This window comes from Chiloscyllium punctatum, chromosome 38 (assembly GCF_047496795.1).
Source record: "Chiloscyllium punctatum isolate Juve2018m chromosome 38, sChiPun1.3, whole genome shotgun sequence".
In the NCBI taxonomy this organism is placed as follows: Eukaryota; Metazoa; Chordata; class Chondrichthyes; order Orectolobiformes; family Hemiscylliidae; genus Chiloscyllium; species Chiloscyllium punctatum.
In genome coordinates this window covers 52,025,503-52,049,847 of record NC_092776.1, presented here as the reverse complement: position 1 = coordinate 52,049,847, position 24,345 = coordinate 52,025,503, and the positions used below count along the sequence as shown (strand labels likewise).

The window sequence follows — 24,345 nt, the reverse complement described above, 5'->3', positions numbered from 1 at the left end:
TTTAAAAACAGCAGCATGTACAATCTATAAGATGCACTGCAGAAATTCACTAGAGATCTTCAGAGAACACCTTTCAAATCCACAACCACTTCTACCTGAAGGAACAAAGACAAAGATGTGTGGGAACACCAGCACCTGCAAGTGTCCCCCAGCCTTTCTAGCCAATCACCATCCTGACTTGGTAATATTGCTGTTCCTTCAGTGTCACTGAGTCAAGGTCCTGGAACTCCCTTTCTAATGGCATTGTGGGTCTACTTGCAGCAAATGGATGCAACCATTCATGAAGCCAGCTCACCACCACCTTCTCAAGAGCAACTAATGATTGACAATGAATTCTGGCCTAGCCAACGATGTAAATAAAAATTTATGGTTTGCTAATTATTGGGATGTACACACTACATAATTGGCTTCATGCTGGTGCTGAAATTCCTATTTCTTGTTACTCCTTAAGGTGGTAGGCATCCCACATCTCCCTTTTCTGCCTTACTTTCCTCCTTCAAATCTTGCCACTTGCAGCATGATTTTGATAATCTGAGTTTGTATCTCTTTAGAGGGTGTGGGTGTTTTTAGCTGCTAAAGCCTTAAACTCTGGAATGTCATCTTTAATCCTGCCTGCCTCTGTCATTTCCACCTCCTTCAAGATGCACTTAAAACTTTGCTCTGACTAAATGCCTTGCCCAGCTCTCCTGGTGAACTCTGATGCGAGGATGATGAGTTTGTCCAATGTGCTGAACCTATTTGGACTTAGACCTATATTCACTGGAATTGAGAAGGAGAGATAATCTCATTGAAATATAAAATGTTTAAGCGAGTTTACAGAACTGATGTTGAGAATATATTTCCCCCAGGCATCCTACAGGACAAGACCACATCACAGAATAATGTGTCAACTAAACAGCATTGAGATGAAAATAAAAGTTTTTAATCATTGGGTTGTGAATTTTTGAGTTAAATATTTGTACCTCTTTTTATATTATGCTTGTTTTGAGTGAATGCTGTCCACTGATTCACTAAATCTGTCTGCTCCTGTGTAGTATCTAGCTCGACATCATCTAGAAGTACACTGATCTATCTATTTTAGATTCCAGGTTGATGTCTTTACACTTCCCTTGCATTTAATTCTATTAGGCTCAATTGTACCTAATTTATTTAATCTATCAATATCCATTTGTAACTTTCAATTCCCATTCATACTATGTATTGTTTTCTCAAACTTGGAGTCAGCAGTAAACCTTCAAGTAAAGTTCTAGATTCCTTCATTTAAATCATTAATATGTACAATTTCTATGAAGCGTCAGCACAGCATTCTCAGAATGCACACTAATAACTTGTTGCCAGTTGGAGTACATTGCAGCTTTTTTTCTCAATCTCAACAATTCAATAGCTCTCTTTAAATTTTATGTACTTGCAATTTTGCTTAATCTTCTTCACTGCTACCTTTATTGAATGCCTTACCAAAAGACTTAGAAAACTATCCATATCTAGAGGAACATATGGCAAATCAAACACATGCTTTTGTTTCTTTGCCATAAGCATAATTTGTTTTAACGTGTCACTTGTCTGAAGCCAGTGACTACCGCTTGAGGGGTGCTATTTTACACCAATCATGGCTGACCATGAGTCTTCCCACACCACCTTCCCCCCCCCACCTTTAATCCCGTAATGAAAGATTTTCAAGATGTTCATCAGTCTGTTTAGTTGTATTATAAATGCACCTTCTGTGACTAGGTGCTAGAATAGGATTTTAAGTTGGAGATTCTGGTTCAGAGATAGATATGCTCCCCATTTGCACCACAAGATTTCCCAGCATTCTCTATCGTTCCCATGGGAAGCCAATATAAATGGACTCCTATAAGTAACATCTGTGAACATTCCCTCATCCACCACCTTAGAAATATGCTCAAAAAAAGAAGAATTAAGTTGCAAGTCACATTCTTTAGAATACTTTTCATGCTGCCTCTCCTCCGTTCATATCTATTCAAGCGTGCAAATTGATCAAAATGATAATCTGGCTTAAAAGTTTAAATTGTGAGAACAACTTGCATAACTGTGCTTGTATTCCCTTAAGTGTTGAGGTTGACCTAATTGAGGGGTTTAAAATAATAAAGGAACTTGAAGCAATTTTCTTCTGGTGCTAATTTATTTTGATGTAAGGTTATGCATTGAAATATAATTAGCAATGGCACCTCTAGCACTTTAATGCATATTATCAGAATAAAAGAAAAAATAAATTTAAAACTTCATTGCCATTAAATTTTCATGATTTTGTGATGAGAAGAACTTTTGTGATAGGAATTGTTATGATGAGGTGAGGAATGGGATTTTTAATCCATTCACAATTTATTGCAATATTTGTGCTTTGTAGCATGCAGTTATAATGCTTCCAATTTCAAATGTGGTTCAGTAAAAAATGAAGGTGCCAACAAGGGTTTCTTGAGGGAAAGAAAGGATTATCAGTATCTACTAACTCTAAAGAAAACAAAACTCAAAATTGACACCACGCACTCACAAAAAACAGGGCCATAGATTTTGAGAGAGAGAGAGAGACTTCCTGCTATAAGCAGGAAAATAATGTTGAAACAATGAAAAAATCTTTGCAGTATTCTTAATCCAAGAGTACAATTATTTAGTATTTGACTTGTATCATTACCAGTCACATAATTGTAGGTATTTCTAAGTTCTCAGTGAAAGGTTATTTTCCAAATTTGCTTTTTCTTTACCGGGTGCTGTATTCGAGTATGATAAGGGAAATTAGTAGAGGGGGGGAAGAGTTCAAGTTCTGTTCACGAATTTTTTTTTCTGCTTCTTTGCTTAAAAATAGCTTTTGAAATATTAATCAGTATGTATTCCAGAATTTGGCCCCATTGTCTTTTTGAAGCTGACTAACTAGCAGCTCCCAATATACAAAACTATCATGCATGTGTGGATTTAATAGGAGATGTGTATTTCGTGCTGTTGACTCAGTTGAAATGTTTGATGCCCTTATTTAAAAAGGGTAATGTCAGTGCAGCTGTTTTTGTTTATTCCATATGGTTCTCCTGAAGTTTGGCTCAATCTGTATGATTGAGTGACAATGGTGGTCCTTTTAAGACTGGATTTCTTTGAAAAATGAGTTTAATCTATGAAAGATCTAGGGGATAAAAGTCAAATGAACAAATTTGATAGTCTTATTTACCATTATTGGAATAAAATGTTGCTTGAGAGTTTTCACCTTATGCATCCTGCAAAACATCAGGAGGGGAGTGGCAAAGGGATGGGCATGCATTCACATGGAACGCCTGTGCAGCAGTCAGGGAAGCTCCAGTAGGTTGACGAAGCCATTGCATGTGAATGAGGAAGATTCACTGCAATAAAAAGTCAACATCATAGTTGCAGAAAGTGTCACCCAGCTCAGTGGATGAACTGTCAGAGGCTCAGCTTCATGGAGATGTTCAAGTTCCAATCTTTGAAAGCCTGCATCTCTCCAGGAAAGTGGTTAATGAGCTATTCTGTATATTGGAGCAGGTATTGGTAAATAGCAAACACCCAGTGATTGTAATGCTAATGGTGACATTATTGCTTAACTATTCTGCATTTGTTTCATTCAAGGGATCATCTGAAGATTCATGTTATTTCTCTGCATCAGCAGTCCAAGGCTGTATAAAGCAGGCCACCTGTTGCTTTTCTTGTTTCTTTATACAAATTCATTAATCTCTCACATGGTAAATTCTATGATGTCAAGGTGCTGGTGTTGGACTGGGTTGGACAAGGTCAAAAATCTCTCAACACCAGTTTATTTGAAAACACTAGCTCAAAGCAGCTTTGGTTTCTTTTGAAGATTCCAAATAACACATTTTCAACTTAAAAGGTGACTGAACAGGAACATCGACTTGGGGATTTAGCACCATTGCTCATATCCACAGCAACAGCAGCAAATCCTGGAGGAGTAATTGGCTGCTGTTTGTATGATGCTTACATGAATATTCTTCATCATTTGCATGTTCCCTGAAAGTGACATCAAAACTGTCACAAATGGCATGTACCATTAAGTTGGCGCATCAAATTGACAACCAATCAAGCCAATCTGGTTGAGACAGCAGCTGGCCTTGGGGCCAAAGCTGGAATGCGACGTCTGCCCATTGCTAGTGACTAACAATGAGTGTGCATGGATGCTTTAATTTCAATTTTGGTGCATGGAACTGACCATACAATAATCTGTCAGCATCACAAATTTCCAGTTTGCTATTGTAAATGCCACTCACTTTTCTAGGCCACACCAGACCAGTGCATCTCCTCTTGACCATTTTCGACCCTTGTAATTATTAGTAAGCTGTAAATGATATCTGACACCTCCAGATGTGCATTTTTCATGAGGCTTGATGGATTCCTTTTCTCACCTACTGGAAACTGATGTCTTCCCTTCATGCTGTTGTTTGGAGGAGCTGCAAGGAAGTGGTACTGACTTATAAAGTGAGTCGTCTTAGTAATGAAGCCATTCCTCCACTACATGCATTGAGATATACCCTCTTTTTGCAATCTGCATGAATGCATTAATGTATGCATTTAAAAAAAAATGACACCTTACTGTGAACACAATAGGCTTTCCAGTCAGCCTTAATTAATAGAATTCCGTGCCTGCTGACATTTCCTCAAAATTGCCAAGGATGCTCTGAAGCTGACTTCAGTCATTCATCTGATTGGTTAACTTTAATATTCTACTCCTTTGAACAAAATTGTAATTATTTTAGACTGTAACAAATACATAATCAAACACTTTATGAAAACTTTAAAAATATTCATGTAAACTTACAAAATTAAAATAATATTCTCCAGGGTGATGATGCACTCTTTTTATGCCTCTACTATTATGTTATGATATCTGGTATCTGTAGTCATGGTTACCTTAATTACTTTGGATGACATTGATAGATTAAGGTTTGCAGCTGATATTCATGGAGATAATGTAAGGTTAAAGTTTTATTGACTTGATCTTTTCAGTCCTAAAGATAATAGTTTAAAATATTTTAGTATTTCACAAAAAATGGACAAATCCAGCCCAACAAATTACCATCTTCTCAGTCTATTCTGTCATCAGTAAAGTGATGGAAGGTGGCAACAATAGTAATATTGAGGAGCACTTAACAATAACCTGCTCACTGACACTCTGTTTGGATTCTATCATGGCTACTTAATTCTTGACTTCATTACAGCCTTAGTTCAAACATGGACAACAAAGCTGAATTTTTCAGTGAAAATGAGAGTGACTTCCCTTGTTATTAAGGGCACATTTAAATGAATGTGGCATTAAGGAGCCTTAACAAAGCTGGAATCAGGTTTGGAATCAACTCAATTAGTCAGAGTTATATCTGGCACAAGGAATAGTGTGGTGATTATTGGAGTTCAGTCATCTCGGATCCAGGACATCAGTGCAGGAGTTCCTCAGGGGAGTGTCCTCAGAACAATATTTTTAGCTGCTTCATTAATGACCTCCCCTCCATCATAAGATCAAGTGGAAATGTTCCGCACAATGTTCTGTGCCATACGTGACTTTCCAGATACTGATGCTCAGGTGCAACATGACCTGGTCAGTGTCCAGGCTTGGGATAAAAGTGGCAAGTAGCAGTAGTGTTACACAAATGCCAGCCAATGACCAACCTAAACAAGACAGATTTTAACCTAATCCCCCACTATCAACATCGTGTGGAGATAACATTGACCAGAAGATTAATTTGACTAATCATATGAATACTCTGGCTACAAGAAGAAGTCAGAGACTTGGAACTCACCATATGACTCTCCAAAACCTGTCTGCTATCTACAAGTTACAAGTCAGGAGTCTGGATAAGTACATCTCTTAAAAATACTCAAGAAGCTGGATACTATCCAGGCCAAGGCAGCCTGCTTATTGACACCACACCCACGAGATCCACTCTGTCCACCACTGCTCAGTAGCAGCAGTGTATACCACTTATGTGTGCCTCAGAAATTCACTAAAACTCCTCGGACAATGATCACAATCAATACCACCATCTGCATGTTCACCTCCAAGCCACTCACCATCCAGAAATATATCATTGTGCCTTCAGTGTCTCTGCATCAAAATCCTAAAATTTCTTGCCTAATGGCAGTACTGGTCTACCTACAGCAAAAGGACTCTAATCCAGAAGGCATCCCACCACTACATTATCAAAGGCAGCTAGGGATGGGCAATAAATGCTGGCCAAGCAAATGTTGCCCACATCCAATGAATGAATAGAAAATACAGTTTTCAAATATCTTCAACATTGTTTTTTATTTTACTTTCAGCCTTTGCATTAAGCTTTGATCTTTTTACTGAGAGTAGCTGTAAGAACAAAATTATTCCATGTGGAATATAGGATTATAACTGCAGGTCTCAGGTATTCTATTGCTGTAAAAAATGATGGGTAAACAATGGTGTAGTTTTGGGATTAAAAAATCATAAGTAAAAAAACATTTCAAATTAAACTGAAGAATTAAGGGGAAGTTGTTGTATTGTCACCAGACATCGTAATTTTCTGTGCTCATCCTTTCAAATGCTGTTGACAGCAGTTAATTTCCATGACTGTCATGATGAAAATATTGTCGACTGTCATAATGTATTTTTTTTAAAGCAAGGATACCTCCATCTTTACCTGGTTCAGCCTACATGTGACTCCAGACACTCAGCCCTCTGACATAGCTTAACAAGTAACTATCTTTTAAGGGTGATTGACAAATGTTGGACTCGCCAGTAATAACTTAATTTCATAAAAGATTTTTTTTTAAAAGCCATTTGCTGAATTACTTGAAAAGCATAAATGAACACATTTATGCGACTGATATTTATTGACCTTCAGTAGACAAGAAAACACTAATTGTTGTTTCATTTTTATGAACAAATGAAAAGAAACAATTCATTACACTCTGGGGAAATCTCTTCCAAAGCTGCTTGCATTTAATTTCATGGTGATGTTCTTTCCTTCCATATTCTCACAGGACAGTTCTGGCACACTTTCCAACATTGGAACTCTAATTCAACTTCATCAAAGGTATGGAATTGCTGTAATGGTGTTTAAAACTTTGCGCACACATACACTTGGTTCATCAAAATTCTTGTGCCACAATTTGCATCACGTAAAGCACCTAATTTGTATATTAGTATGTTTTTATTATTTAATTTAATCAAATTGCATACTAATAAATTTTAAAAATCAGGAGGTACAGAGAATTTACAAATGGATTAATGAACCATAGCCATGGAAATTGGATAGAAAAATTACCATAAGAAACTCAAGATAATTTGTAAACGATGAATGATGCATAAGAAATCAGTAAAATTGAACATGAATGCAAGGAAAATGTGAAGCAAACACATTGCACAGAGTATTATTTTCTGGCAAAGCTACCAGCCTCCATCTTGATTTTCTATTGTCTAAGAAATTGGAGTGAAGTTACATCACATCTGCAAGACATGCTTGAGCTAACTTAAACATTGACATTTAAATTTGCCTTCAGGATGTCTTCCAGTGGAGGCTTATGCCTCTCTGATGAACCATTAGGACCTGGGGAAGTCAGCAGAAATTATGCATGGAGCTAGGTAAAATGGAAGAAGAGACTTTACACACTGCTGAGGACACCTGTCTAAAGCTGGCAGAGTCCTCCTCGCATGCCAATTGTATACTAAAGAATGCTAACATTTTACTGTTTAGTGTGGTTGCACATTTCCCAGCAGGTAGGAAACTGATGTTAATGTGTGGAAGGACTCTGTGGGAAGAAGCATCTTGAAGAATTGTGGACCTTTCCATGTTGTGGACCATGGTTAGGGTTCATGTTTGAATTTCTTAATGGTATTTTTCCAACTATAGACCGACCAAACTCCGTTTTTACTTCCCATTGACCTACGCTATAGCATTAAAAAAAACAATGTTGAACTATTGTTAGTACATACTCATGTAATTGCTCTGATTTTTGATATTTGTTTCTGCTATTTCTCACCCAATTCCTTTTTTTTTCCCTGTCCCATCACCAGGAAAGCACCCATGTGGCTACTGAAGCATTAACAAGCAAAGCCTGATAAGGGCAATGCTTACATGAAAAAAAGTGAAAGGGGAGGGTAGGGACAAAATCAAAATAGAATTAGAGGGGGAAATAAAGCATTCCATCTTTTACAGTGCCCACCTTTCCTGAAAGGCATCTGGAGCATTGGTGGACAACACGTGCTCCCTTTCCAATGACACCCAGGCTCAAACATAACAGTGAAAGAGGGGCAGGCAGTCGGTAGAGGCGACCTCCTCCAAGGTCCATTGCCTGGACCTATTTATAGTGAGCTTGGTCAGGTCTGGAGCAACCACACAAGGAGATTCCCACACCCATCACTCAGTTCCTTGTGTATTAACACATTATTGTATTGATGCTTTTCTTTTAACTTTCATGTTTATTAAAAATAGTTTTAAGAACACTTTTTAAGCATAACGTTTGAGATAAATGTTGTAAGACTGAAGATGTTGTTGTTCAACTTATGATAAAGTTAAAAATCACACAATACCAGGTTATAGTCCAACAGGTTTATTTGAAATCACTAGCTTTCAGAGTACTGCTCCTGTTAGACTATAACCTGATGTGTGATTTTTAACTTTGTCTACCCCAATCCAATACCAGTTCCTCCATATCACAACTTATGATCAGTGATTCTAACTGAATTTGTCAGTGGAAAACATGTTAAGAGTTTGAGGCAATGGTTTGACTTTGTTTCAAAGAACAGGAAGAATTAACCCTGATCTTCAAAGAGACACTTTCTTCGTAAATGGCCTACTTCAATATGTTGTGTCAACGACTAATTTATCTTTTTTTGTGAGGCTGTGTGACTGACTCAGTGGCACGTGGCCAAGGAAAAGAGTTGCTTAACTTTTTTGTTTTTTTATAAAGACACTGCTTTAACATTTCTGAAGGACTTCAGACTTTTAATATAAATTTTGGAGGCTCTGCTTTAGTTCGAACAATTCTGACCTGAATACAGGCTTTACGAAGCTGCTGTTGTCAAAGCTGACCTGGATAAGGTTCACTTTCAACGAACAAATTAGATTTTGTATTTTATCCAAATGTTCATACTAGCGAGAGATTGGTCATGGGGATTAATGAGTGTAACCCTTCACATCCTGATCATTCAAAGTTCTTATTTACATTTATTGGCCTGGAATTCATACAGCATCCAAATTAGGGCAGCTACTAATGAGGTCAAAACAACACCTATACAAGTCTGTCTGCCTTTCCAATTCAGATAGTATCAGCACACTGCCAGCTCCAGTCAGAGCCTTTAAAGTAGCTTTCTGATTTTAATGTGGGACTGAATTTGTCCTGCTTCCCCAAGTGAGTCAACAATAGAGAAAGAGGCAATTTGGATGAAGGCAGTGAAAACTAGGGGTCTTTGGTGGCCCCTGTAGTTTTCATTTGGAAGAAAAAAGAACCCTCTTGTCAGCTGACCTCTTTCCTCTGGGTTGGTACTCGAGAAATACCAACCTGCTACCTCAGTAAACATGTTCCAGCTGGACTTATCTTCTCTAGTCAGTCTGTCATTACACATGCCTGGAGGAAGATGGGACTTGAACTCAGTTCTCCTGGCTCAAGGGTTATGAACATTACTACTGTGCCACAACAGCCTCAGAGAAACTTCACTGGTTGTCGCAGACTCATCTGATATGGATATTTTTAAATTGACCTATTAAGAGATATTACACACCTCTGAAGTACGTAGAACTTGACAGAGTTTTCTGGCCCAGAAGTGGGGAATTAATGCACTACAAGAGCCCACTATGTTCTCGGTGTATTTACTTCCCTAATTAACCTGTTCAGAGATGTTATATACAACACTGGAACAAGTGGGACTTGAACCATGTCCCCCTGACTCAGAGGTAAGACAGTACCACTGTGCAATAAGGGTCCACTATGTTCTTGGTGTAGATACTTCCCTTATTAACCTGTTCAGTGATGTTATTACAAACACTGGAGTAGTGGCACTTGAACCCAGGCTTCAGAAGTGTGAACTGCAACAGCCCACTATGTTCTAGGTGAAAAGGTCAATCTTTCCAACCTACCACCAATTAAGGCCTTTAATTAGTCAGTTGATGACCACTTAAGGGCCTCCGTCTTCCACTGACCCAATTACTTGTCTCTATAGCATTAGAGAAAACTGTCCACTTTCCTGACAGGAAGACCAGGACTGCTTGTTTGCTGAGTTATGGGATGATTTGGTGCAGTGGCTCAGTGGCTAGCGCTGCTACTGCCCAGTGCCAAGGATCTAGTATAATTTCAGCTTCAGATGGTTGTCTGTGTGGCGTTTGTACATTCTCCCCATGTCTGCGTGGGTTTCCACTGAGTGCCCTGGTTTCTTCCCATAGTTCAAAGATGTTCAGGTTGGGTGGATTGGACATGCAAAATTGCCCACAGTGTTCAAGGATGTGTAGGCTAGGTGGATAAGCCATGGGAAATGCAATGTAACAAGGATAAAGTAGAGGGGTAGGTCTGGATAGGATGCTCTTTGGAGGGTTGGTGTGTACTTGATGGGCTGAATGGCCTGCTTCCACAATTAGGGATTCTGTGATGGGCTTCTATAACTCTATTTGCACCAAACTTGGGGAGGGAAGGGCAGGGGGTTCACTATTTAAAGTCACTTTCTTAATCTTGCTTCTGATTCTGAAAACCCCCTCCTTGTGACTCCCAACCTGAGTCTTTTGCCCTCTCCCCAATAAAAGGCGCATCTTATTCTGAAGAAGGTTCACTGGACTCCAGAGAGTAACTTTGCTTCTCTCTCGGCAGATGCTGTCAGACCTCCTGAGTTTCTCCAAGAATTTCTATTTTCACCTCTTTCGCACTTTGCTGGTTCTAATCTTCATGGTTACTGTCCAGGCTGCATCCTAATCCATGGATACCTTTTTGTCCCTCACAATGGCTAATGGCCTCCTATTGCCAGCATCTTCAGGCAGGATGGGTCTTTATGGCTGTTGAATCTGGGTGGTTCATTGATCAGGGCTTCTGTGCCCAATTAGCATTTCATTTTGCAGAGGTGCTTGCTGGTGGGTCTGGAGATGGTTTTCCCTTTAAAGACACTTTTTTTGATCAAAATATTCCATTTTACAGACAGTGTGTCTTGTTGATGGCATATAAATGAAAGCTTATTTTTTGGTATTACAATTTTAGGACACAGCAAGCAATGTGCAATAGTGAGTTAGGAACTTGTTTTACATCCAGTCCAAAGATGTGCATGTTAGGAGAATTGGCCATTCTAAGTTGTCCGTAGTGTTAAGTGCATTAGTCAGAGGTAAATGCAGAGTGGGGGAATGGGTCTATGTGGGTTATTCTTCAGAGGGTTGGTGTGGACTTGTTGGGCTGAAGGGCCTGTTTCCATACTGTAAGGAATCTAATTTAATCTCAATTTCCTGCTCTTAAAATTGGTAAGTTTTTTTTTCTGTTTTTTTTGTACTCCTGTTGAGAGTAATTTCTCCCCCTTTGCAAGCAGTGTCTGTTTTAGGTAGTGATTGATAAAGGGCTTATGCCCAAATCATTGATTCTCCTACTCCTGTGATGCTGCCTGACCTGCTGTGCTTTTCCAGCACTACACTCTCGACCCTGGTCTCCAGCATCTGCAGTCCTCACTTTCTCTAAATTCACGCTTTGTGCCAAAGCTGAGATGTGCCCTTTCATAGCTGAAACATTTCTCATCTCAACAAGCACAAAATTGACAAAGAAAGATAAGATCAAAGCCATTAAGCCAATCATTCCATTTCCTTTCATATACTAAACAGTGTTTGCTTTCATGAATTTAGGTCTAACTCTCAATATCTTGAGAAGGAATTAACTACCCAAAAAGTACCACACTCGTCTTAAGAAGGTAGAACTTTTAAAATTTCTCCGGTTATGTGAAGGCAATTGAAAAACATTTAGATTGTCAATTCAACAATGTAATACAGAGTATACACTTAGGAGTTGCAGCTGAAAGGCACAAGTGCAATTGAGTAAATGTTATCATCTGTGTTTGTATTCATTTAAGCTTATAACAGAGGTCTTGCCCCTGAGTCAGAAGACTTGGTTAATGACCAACTCTAGAATTTGAAATACAAAGGGGGTTAAATTGCGTGGCTGTGTAAATTGGTTATGGGATTACAATGCACAATTGTTCTGAAGCTGTTCAATGCAATGCAGTTCAACATACCCGTTGCTGTTTCAAGGTTTTGTGACAGTGTTTTGTCAATGCTCCATGCTGACTTACAATTATCTTTATCATTGTTAACCCTCATGGGACCTCAGAGTTTAGCTCTGGTTTCCTTCCTGTGATCTCCTCTTGTCAACCTCTTTCTTTATTATAAGGTTACTTGTATTCTAATAACTATGACATAACTGGGTCTGTCGGCAACTTGAATATTCCCATAGTCTATTTCCATGCATAATTTTAATGTTAAAAATCACACAACACCAGATTATAGTCCAACAGGTTTAATGGAAGCACAGTAGCTTTCGGAGCGACGCTCCTTCATCAGGTGATTGTGGAGCGTCGCTCTGAAAGCCAGTGTGCTTCCAATTAAACCTGTTGGACTATAACCTGGTGTTGTGATTTTTAACTTTGTACACCCCAGTCCAACACCGGCATCTCCAAATCATAATTTTAATGTCATTTTATAGATCCAAGCCTATCGTTTCAATTTCCTTTTTTTTTGCTTCTAATTTTTTAAAATTTACTTTCTCTAGACACCCTAATCTTTCCTCCTTTAGCTTCCCCTGGTCAGGTACACTGCATTGTCTGTTTCATACCCAAGCTCTTCAGCACTCATCAACCCCTTGCTCACTTGCCTCCTTAGAGTTTATAACTTCCCTCTATGACTCACTTGACAGCCTCTGAAGAGGTAATCAAACACTCGATGCTAGTCCATCATGAATAGCAAATCCCAACTAATGCATTTGACTCTGTTGCCAAACCTCCTGTCCATTATGCTAATCTGCTTCCATTTAACTCCCCCCAGCCCCCTTCCCACTGACATCCCTCTAGAGTTTGCCAACAGTTCAGCTCTGACAACTACTCCTAGAATGTCTGTTTAGTTGTGAACAATGTACATGAGCATACTGTACATTATTTCATCAACATTCTAGCCTGAAGAAAACTTGGCTGAAGGGTGATGACCCTTCCCCTGAATAAAGTCACTCTGCCTGGCTATACCTTCTAATAGTTGCCATTGCCAAGAATCTTTGACTGCTGTGTATTTTATCAACAAAGGACACTTACTTTCTGGTACTTGACTGTTTAACCAGTTTGTTTTGTTTCATCCTCATTCAGAATCTTTATTTCCTACTACCTACTCAATTATTGTTAAACGTTTTCTCACAAAGGTGTATTCCCTATTTTCCTCCCCCGTCTCTGCAATGCATGTCTTTTCTTTTCATCCTTCTTGTGCTCTCTCTTGCATCCTCTTTTGTACATTCTCTTGCTTGCTCTCTCTTGCTCTTGCATTCCCACTTGCTCTTTATCCATATCTTCCTTTTATATCTCCTTCTATATCTCTGCCTTCTTCATCTGCCGCTTTTATATGTCTGCCCTCTATCTCCTCTTTCTCTCTCTATTTCACCATTCTCTCTATATCTCCTCACTCTGTTCACTGGTCCCCTTTTATTTTCTTACCTAAAGCTTTCTCCTGTCTCCACTCCTCCCTCAATCCACTCTCATTGAGAGTTGCCCTCATCATCTCAGCCTCTCCTGAGAGCTAAAATCCTCCAAACCTAGCAACATTTTGTATACCTTTTCTGCACCCTTTCAAGTTCCAGAGCATCTTTCCTACAACAGGGAGGCCAGAACTAAATGCAGTAATCTAAACGTGGCCTCACCAGTGTCCTGTACAGCCGCACTATGAGGTCCCAACTCGTATGCTCAGTGCACTAAACAATGAGGGGAAGTGTGCCAAACGCTGCCTTCACCATGTCTACCTGCGACTCCCCCTTCAAGGAACTATGCAGTTGCACGCCTACACCTCTGTTTGGCAACAGTCCTCAGGGCCCTACCATTAACTGTATAAGTCCTAGCCAGGTTTGTTTAATCAAAATACAGCACCTCATGTTTATCTGAATTAAGCTCCATCTGCCACTGCTCGGCTCATTTGACCATCTGATCAAGATCCTGTTATACTCTGAGATAACCTTCTACACTGTCCAGTCCAACAGCAATTTTGATGTCATCTACAAACTTACTAACCATACATCCAAAATGGCATTCAAATCATTGACATAAATGATGAACAACAGTGGACCCAGCACTGATTATATCCTTACTGACCATCCTTAATCAGTCCTTGCCTTTCTAAATGAATGTAAACCCTGTCCCTCAGAATTCGCTCCCACAACTTGCTCCCACAACTTACCCCCATTGATGTTAGACTCACCAGTCCATAGTTCATTGGCTTTTCTTCATCACCTTTCTTAAATAATGACCCCCACATTGGAACTAGAATTAGAATCCCTACATTGTGGGAACAAGTCCTTTGGCCCAACAAATCCATACTGACCGTCCAAAGAGAATCCCACCTAAAACTCCTTACTCTGCATTTACCCCTGACCACATCCTGGAACACTGTGGGCAACTTAGCATGCCAATTCACCTAATCTGCACATCTTTGGATTGTGGGAGGAAACTCACATAGACATGGGGAGAATGTGCAAGCTCCACACAGTGGCCTGAGGCTGGAATTGAACGTGGGTCCCTAGCACTGTGAGGCAGTAGTACTAACCACTGAGCCACCATGCCATCCCATTAAGTATCCTTCAGTCTTCTGGTGCCTCATCTGTAATTGGAATGAAACAAATATTGCAACAAGGGGCTAAGAAATCTCCTTCCAGCTTTCCACAAAGTTCTGGGATACACCTGATCAGGTCCTGGAGATTTATCTACCTTTTATGCGTCTTAAGACCGCTAGCACATCCTCTTTTGTAATATGGACACTTTTCAAGACATCACATGTATTTCACCAAGTTCCCTGGCTTCAATGTCCTGTTCCACAGTAAATACTGACAATAAATATTTGTTTAGTTTCTTCCCCATTTTCTGTGGTTCCACACATCGAAAGCCTCGTTGATCTTTCAGGGGACGTATTCTATCCCTATTTATTCTTTTACCCTTAATGTATTTGTAGAATCTCTTTGGATTCTCCTTAACCCATCTGCTAAAACTGCTCACAATTCCAAGATTACCCTGGAATGCAAAGACTGGTTGCTGGTGTTCACTACGAACTGTTGTCTTAAACCTGTTTCTGTCATTTCTTACAGTCTGACCTCCAACAATAAGTTTAGGAGTTATTTGGACATCTTTGTTACAAAGACTGAGACAATCACAGAATCCCTATAGTGTGGAAACAGGACCTTCAGCCCAACAAGACCACACCAACCCTTCCGAACAGTAATCCCATTCTCCTCCCATATTATTCTACTTTTACTCCGACTAATGGACCTAACCTACACATCCCTGAGCACTATGGGCAATTTAGCATGGTCAATTCACCTAACCTGCACATCTTTGGACTGTGGGATGAAACCAGAGTACCTGAAAGAAACCCTCGTAGACACTGGGAGAATGTGCAAACAATGTGATCAACTTCCTTTCCTAATTTCCATGTTAGTTGAAAATGTTAATTATTTTTTCTCTAACTTTGGCCGCAGATTCTTTTAAATACGTCAACATCACCCCTTTTCCAAAAAAGACTTGTTGCTAACACCTTTCCATCTTTGAACATCTTGGAAAACACTGCAGCTACTCGGCAGCTCTGGAAGCACTTGTAAAAAGAATGTTTTTTTCAGATTGCTAACATTTCATTAGGTATTATTTCAGGTAGTATTGTGGTACGGCAAGGGTTGTCAGTGCTTGAAGCAAATGTTTCTCCTCTAGCCCAGCCAGTTATAGTACAATAGACGTTGTGTAAAGTCACATGTTACTATAAACTGAAGTGGCATTCACCTACTTGTGTAGGATGCAAAAAAAATCCATTCTTTGAAGAAGAGCAGAATACTTTTCTTCTGTCTTGGGAAAACAATACTATTAATATAGTGTAATTTTAGGTTCTTTTAGGGCCACTTTGCTCCACAGTTTGGTCCAAACATGATCAAGGGAACCAAACTTCAGAGGTGAGGTGAGATTAGCTGCCCTTGGCATAAAAATTTTTTTTAAATTTGGCTGAAAGTGGCATCAAGAAATTACCCAGTAAATTTGAGGATAATGGACATTGAAGATCAAACTCTCCACTTGATGGAATCAAGTAAAGATTATTTGAGCTTGATGGTTTGAGCATGGTATGGTGGCCGAGTGGTTAGCACTGCTGCCTCATAGCACTAGTGACCTGGGTTCAATTCCAAATTTGGGCGACTATTTGCACATTCTCCCTGTGTCTGTGTGGGTTTCCTCTGGGTGCTCTGGTTTCCTTCCACGGTCCAAAGATGTGCAGGTTGGGTGAATTGCCCATGTGTAGGCTAGGGGAATGGGTGTGGACGGGTTACCTTTGGAGGGTTGGTGTAGACTTGTTGGGCCAAATGTCCTATTTCGACACTAAGATTTCTATGATGATTTCTGCCACTAGACATCATTGCAGGAGTTCTTCAGTGCAGATGTTTTAATCAACCTGTTCAGACATGTTATTACACACCCATGACGAATGTGAAACTTAAACCCAGGCATCCTCACTCTGAGGTAGGGAACTACCTCTGTCAGTTCTTCAATGCAGTATCCTATGCCCAACAAGCTTCAGCTGCTTCAACATAAGATCTGAAGTGGGGTATGCTTACTGATTATTACATTTGTTCAGTTTCATTTGTAATGAAGCAGTCTGTACTTGATGTAGCAAGAACTGGATGGCTCTCTGGGCTGATTAGTGGTAAGAAACATTTGTACATCTTGTAGGCAATAGTTATTTTCAACAAGAGAAAATCTAACCACTTCATGAGTAATCAACAGCACTGAATCTGTCACCATCAATACCTTTTGGGACACCATTAAACAGAAACCATAGCTACAATAGTTATTGAGGCTGGGAATTCTGTGATGAGTGATTTCCCTTCTGAGTCCCCATAATTGTTTGGCCATCAAAAAGGCACAATTCCAAAGTGTGATGGAGTAAAGCTCCAATAACTCTCAAGAATGTCAAAAGTGTTTTGGAGATAGCAGTCCACTTAATCAGCTCCCCCAAAGGTTGCTTTAAACATTTACCACTGGTGCCAGGCAGCTGCAGTGTATACCATCTACAAGCTATTTGTGGAAATTTGCCAAGGTTTTGTTTGATGACACTCCCAAACTTGTGACCTCCATTATCTAAGTCAAGAAGGACAAGATCAGCAAGGTATAGGGCTTAACAACACCATCAGGTTCCTCTGCAAATGACACACCATTCTGATAAATTGCTATTCAAAAAACTGTGGAGCAGCTGTAATATGAACTGGGGTGGTTCAAGAAAGCTCACCATTGCTTTCTCAGAGGCAGTTTTGGGGGATAGCATTGAATGCTTTGTGACCTCCTGAAGAGCTAATAAACTCTTATTATTTTGTTTATCTTTTATCTTTATTCTCATGAGCACTTTGAATTGATAAAAGGTTTACAATACAAGGGGGACAAAATGGCCCAATGGCCAATCGAATTAATGCCAGACAAGTACAAGCTTTTTAAACTGTTTAAATTGATCAGCTCATGCAATCCCATTTTCCAAGTATTGTACTCAGTTTATTATACGCACTTGTGGTGCCAAGTCATATCTAAATGCCAAGTAAATATTATGAGAATTTTTGCCTCTATCATCCTTACAGGAAGTGAGTTCCAGATTCCCACTATCTTTTGAGGATGAAAAGAAAATTTCCTCGGAGCCCCTCTAATCCTCCTGCCCCTTACCTCTAAATCTATTCCCTCAGTCACTGATCCCACCAGCAAGGGAACAAGTTCCTTCCTGACTACTCTATGCAAGCCCAGCATACAATTAGACATTTCATCCATATCCCCCTTCAGTCTCCTATGTTGCAAGAAAAAAAAATCCCAGTCTGTCCAATCTCTTTTAAAATGACTTTTCTTCAGAATATTTACACATTGGGTGAGATTTTCCAAGGAGTAGCTATCATAGACTGTCAGCTTGGTTGTACATTGAGAAAGAACTCTGCATTTCTGGCGGGACATCCTGATCACAGTTTTGCTGAAATAGAGGTGCTTACCTGCAATCGCCTGTGCCTTCATAATACTGAGTAATAAGGGGGAGCTATGCCTCTCTATCAAAGCAGCTGTGTCACATTTCGCGATTAACATGACCAGCTTTTTGACAGCTCTTGTGAAACGCTGCATATGTAAAGTAAGCATGAGGGTAGAACGTCAGTTGGATAGGGTGCCAGGTAAATAATTACATGTTTATGAAAGGTTGGGATGGTCCCAGTGGAGAAAAAGGGGTATTGAGCTTTGGGCAAAAGGTAGAGTCTGGTTTTGGGATGATGGGTCAGAGAATGATGGATGAAAGTGTGCTAAGTGTTTGGTTGACATACGTGTGTGTGTGTGTGTGTGTGTGTGTGTGTGTGTGTGTGATAAATTGAGGGGTCAGTTTTTCACTTCCCCACAAGTGAGACAAGGTATTTAATTGTCAAACTTTTTCTGGGTGACTATTACCTGCAGCAGAACCATCTGGTGTGTCCAGTTTAAATGTATATTTTCAGATGGTTCCAAGTGGAGGGGAATTGCCCATCAACAACATCAATTTCTTGTTTATCCCCTTTTCAATATGCTATGTTGGTGATTTATCAGAGTCCTGAGGCAACTATCAGGGAGGTGATGGCCTAGAGGTATAATCACTAGACTATTAATCCAGAGACCCTGGTAATCTCCTGAGGGCCCAGATTTGAGTCCCACTATGGCAGATTGTGGAATTTGAGTTCAATGAAAACCTGGAATTAAGCATTTCATTATGACCATGAAACCATTCTCAATTTTTGGAGAAAAACCCATCTGGCTCACAGATGTCCTGCAGGAAAAGAAATCTGCTATCCTTACCTGGTCTGGCCTACGTGTGACTCCAGATCCACAGTAACGTGGTTGACTCTTAATTGCTTTGGACGATTAGGGATGGGTAATAAAAGGGTATTGATCCATCAATTGATGGATGAATAAAAAGAATAGTAGCTGGCAGTGGAAGGTACAAGCCATAGTCTTGCAGCAACCATCATTAATGTTTTTGTTTCTGCCATTCTGGTTTAATTCTTTAATGCTTTGATCCTGTCATCGTGATTGAGACTTGTTAATTTTGAAATTATTTCCTTCAGTTTTGTTTCATATGGTGTTGCATCAAAGATCTGGTTGGATCGATATGTGCTTGGTCTTTTCCTTGATGTAGTTTAGTGCTAACGTTCTGAGTCTTACTTTATATTGTAGAGTTCCTGGGATCTGTTGTCAACTTGATCACTCCTTGATTTTTCTTTCTCTGCCTTCATATCCCTTTTGAAGTTTGAGCATCTAAAATGCTAGACCACATTTGAAAAGTAGCTATACTCAATGACTTGCAAAGTTTTCTGAAAAGTATGTCTATAGTTACTCAACTGCCTTTTGGAGGTAAATCTCAGTTCACATCTTGATTTGCAGTGATGTGACATTTTTTTAGTAAATGTTATGCAGGATATTTTTTCTTGTTGCATTTTTGCCTTTACTAATAAATATTTTTGCGTCTTCTTTAGATATTAATTTGGTTTCAGTCCTGTAAATGTACAATTGCCATTTTCCCACAGGACCACATGTTGCGCTCTCATTAAAGAGAGGTGACTTGTGGTGAGTTTAACCTGAAGGGTGAATTAGAGAAGAACAGACATTCCTGGTGACCTCAACCAATATGGAAATTGAAACCATGCTGTTGGCATCACTCTGCATCGCATACCAGATGCTCAACTGAGCGCCTCAAAAAAAAGTGTACAGATTAGAGTGTAATGTTTATCACCTCGCATCAAGTGAAGTCAGAAATGGAAAATCAAGATAACCATTTAGCCCCTTGAACATATGCACTAGTCTGAGAAATAATTATTGATCCATATTCCAATTCTGTACACCTGTCCTGACTCCATATCCCTTGCCGACCAAACAATTGTTAATCCCAAATTTATATTTTATCTGCTTTTTGTGGACTTGTGTCTAAACAACATTGGGAAAGTGTTTCCAAAATTGAATTAAAAGCTTTTTCAAATTTAGATTATATTTTGGGGTTTAAATTTCAAAATAGAAGCAGCTGGATTTTGGTCAGTTCTGCAAAGGTTTTTTTTCCAAAAAATCACCGGTCATTTAGAATAATGGTGGAAATACATCACTTCCAAGAAGGCATGTGACTTCAGTCAAGTCCCTGACACGTCTGGCGATAATGAATGGGATGTTTTCATTCATTAGTTTATAATAGAGCAGAGGTCATTAGTTTAGCTTTTGACATCAGTTCAGAAGAATCAGGGGTTCAGTTGAGAAGGGGGATCAGTTTCCGACTAGCATAAGAATCAAGTTGTCAAATCAGGTGAACCAGTCACCCTATCTGTGATTTTAGTTTGTGAAGATTCCAATTTGGGGAAGTTTGTTTTGAAGTCGTCTTATTCGAATTGAAAATAGAGTGAGGTCATAAGAATCGAAATACGGTCATGCCAGCAGATTCAGAAAATAGCCATAAGATTTTTCTCTGTAATCTTAATCTTAACAGGAAAAGTATGAATCCATTAAATAAAGGAAAAGATTTGAGATAGGAGTGATCTTTTTCTTTGATTAGCTGTGAAAGTATTGTGCTCAAATGGGTTGAAATTTTATTTTGCTATTTATTAATATCTTTCATACTGTTTTTTTTAATATAGCTTTGTTTATTTTCTCTTTTTTGCAATTAAACTAATGTTCAAGAACATTTGCAGCCTCCTGTCATGTTCCAGTGACTAATTAACATAGTGATCAACTGTAAAATCTAAATCAATGATCTATCAAAGCAAGTTTCATTCTAAGATGTGACTGGTCCAGTCTAACCACCAGTTGGGATTATAACAAGATTCTCTCTTGAAGGGCATGAGTCTGAATTTTAAAATGATGTTCCCTTGTCCTAGATTCTCCTACCTGTGGAAAAGGTTCCTCTGTGTTGACTGTCAATTCTTTTCACAATGTTTAAATTCTCAATTAAATTGCTCCATCACCTTCAGTATTCAGGGATTGCACACAAGGCTGAAGATGTTGACTAACCAAGGATTAATGTAATTGTGGCAAATGTTCCCTTTTGTAGTTATATTCCAACCCTTGATTATAAAGACTAATATTCCATTGGCAGTCTGATTATCTTTTGTGGCTGACTACTACATTTCAGAGATCTGTGATGATGATCCATCCTTGGATCTTCACTGTTTTCAACTTATCAATATTTTAATAGTACTCTTGTTGCTTTTTTTATCCAACTGGATTTTCATGCACTTGACTATACTGAAACCCATCAGTTACAGTTTTCAGCTTTGCTCAAAGATTTAATCCATCATTATCTCTGTAATTTTCTGCAGGAAATATAAGAAAATGTCTTCTTTTCACACCAGCTTCAAAAATGTCTTGTCCCACCACATGATTTCTCCCCTCTAATGGGTAGTTTGGCACAATGTCAAACCAATAACTAGTTTATTTTACATAAAATATGTAAATAAGCAATGTTACTGTGTCAGTTATATTTTAGAAATATGTTTGCAACTTAATACTATTTTTAATGTAAGCTCAATTCTGAAGTTCAGCTATTAACAACAAAGCTGGTTCAAAATTATATTTTCTGTTGGTGCCTGCTAACTTAACCACCCCAATGTCCGAGAGTGAGGGACCTCTGTCACCTATCTCAGGTCTGAAGCTTTTCATGATTTAGTTAACCGACAATAGGTATTTTGCCGACATGGAACAAAGGCAAGGATATTATCTCTTCTGATGGAGATTTATCCTTCTTAGTAATGTAATAATTTGGGCTAATTGACATTTTTGAGTCTTCTCATTTCTTCACAACTAAAGACTTTGGCAACTGGGTTGTGGGTAACTCTCTCTGCTCTTACAACGATAGTGGATATTTCACTTGTAGGTGCATAGATCATTTGCATCAATGGATAGTTTGATATTCATTTTACATAGAAATTGGCTGATCTTGCATCTGTTTATATTGTAATTTATTAATCTGAGAGCTTTCTGGTTAGGTGGCTGTTGGTCGATGAAATATACATGTCTGCAAGTCCTGGTTCAACTTTTAATTGGGAGGCTTCCACGTTTAAAATAAGAATCCAAGACTACTTTTTTTTTCCTGCTGACAGCTGGCTTTGAGTCTTAGCAACTCACTGAAATTGAATAAAGTCTGTTCAACTCATCCTGAGTCTCCTTGTATTTTAATTGGATCTTGAGAATTCATCGACTTTGAAATTATGTTGTAAAAATTAATGGGTTATTATCTCCACTGAATTACACAGCAAGAAATTTTAAAAGTCTTGCCTGTCTGCACCAACTCATGCTCATCTGTTGTCCTTTTCCCATTGAACTACATTGGTTTCCAGTCACCCAGTGCTTCAAGTATAAATCTGTCATCCTCATGATTAATTCCCTCCTTGACATCAACATTCCCTATTTTTGCAATCTCATTCAGCTTAGAAATTGGCTTACCCTAAAATCCCTCCATTGGTTCACTTGGTCTTTTTATGTGTAACCATCCCCTTTAGGCCAATGTTGATGGATGTGCCTTTAACAATACTGTCATTATTTTTTATGTCATCAAAACTTCTGAAGTCCACACTTCACGAAGAAGGTGGTGCATGTATATAATGAGCTGCCAAAGGTTGCAATGGGGGTTGGTACAATAACAACATTTAAAAGGCATCTGGATGGGTCTATAAATAGAGAGGATTTAGAAGGATATGGGCCAAACGTTGGCAAATGAGACTACATTTATTTACGATATCTGGTTGGCATGGATGAGTTGGACTGAAGGGTCTGTTTCTGTTCTTTATCTCTCTACAACTCTATGACTCAACGACTGATAAAACTATTTATGTTTACTTGTCATGCTATAATTGCAACCTTCAATAATACTGGCACAACTATAACCCCACAAGAGGGAGAATGTAATTACAATACAATAAGTTTATTTGGGTGCTTGCATTACGAACATAAACTTAGGAATTTGAAATGGGAGATTGGATAGATAATGCAGGTTGAAACATGACTTTTTAATCTGTTGTGGAATTATCTTCACTGCAAATTGAAAAACATTTTATATAGCTTTATTTTGAAGGCCTAAAATTGCACACTCAGCATATGTCATTTTGCCAGCTTCAGAAGGAAGACAATGGCTGAGATTTTCCCTTTTTTTTTTCTCCCCTGAGCATTCGGTGGTGACTTATCTGCTGCCCCCAGCTGCTGAGAAAACATGCATGACTATTTGTCAATCAGATTATCTAGAGCTGATTGGCAGTGTGCAGCTCTCTCCATTGGGCATCTTGACACTGATGTGCCAGGTCACCAGAAGCTGTTTGCCAATTAGATTCTGAAATGTCATCTGTTGAGGCCAACTCCAAAGTGGATCCACTGGAAAAATGTGAGGGTGGGCTTGTAGGAAGTGAGGAGTCACAGGCAAGGGAAAGGACAGTTGCTTTCAGAGGCCAGAACCTTGACTACTGTCCATGCCTCTGATTTGCCCCAGATTGGGGCAACTCAGCAGGCAGATAATCCTGGATTCCTATTTCTTGCTTAATGGAGGTATTGGGTTCAGGCCATGAAGTGGTCATTAATTGGCTACTTAAGACCATAAGACATAGGAAAGAAATTAGGTCATTCAGCCCATCCAGTCTGCTCTGCCATTCAATCATGGCTGATCAGTTTCTCAACCCCATTCTCTTGCTTTCTCTTCATAACCCTTGAACCCCTTGATAGAACCTATCTATCTCCATCTTAAATATACTCAGTGACCTGGCCTCCACAGTCTTCTGTGGCAATGAATTTAATAGATTCACCACTCTCTGGCTGAGGAAGTTTCTCCTTATCTCCATTCTAAAAGGTTTTCCCTTTACTCTAAGGCTGTGCCCTCAGTTCCTAGTCTCTCTTACCAATGAAAACATCTTCCCAACATCCACGCTGTCCAGGCCATTCAGTATTCTGTAAGTTTCAATTAGATCCCCCCCCTCATCCTTCTAAACTCCGAGTATTGACCTAGAGTCCTCAAACGTTCCTCATACATTAAGTTTTTCATTCCTGGGACCGTTCTCGTGCACCTCCTTTTTTTAAAAAATATTAGATTAGATTCCAGTCAGTGTGGAAACAGGCCCTTTTGGCCCAAATAGTCCACACCGACCCTCTGAAGGGTAACCCACCCAGAC

The 24,345-nt window shown here is 39.2% G+C and overlaps 1 protein-coding gene across 1 annotated transcript in view; it reads left to right on the top strand.

Annotated features, from left to right (window-relative positions):
- Window positions 1-24,345, top strand: part of pcdh15b (protocadherin-related 15b) — a 1,519,471-nt gene that overhangs the window by 23,255 nt on the left and 1,471,871 nt on the right. The gene's annotated exons all lie outside the window — the stretch shown is intronic.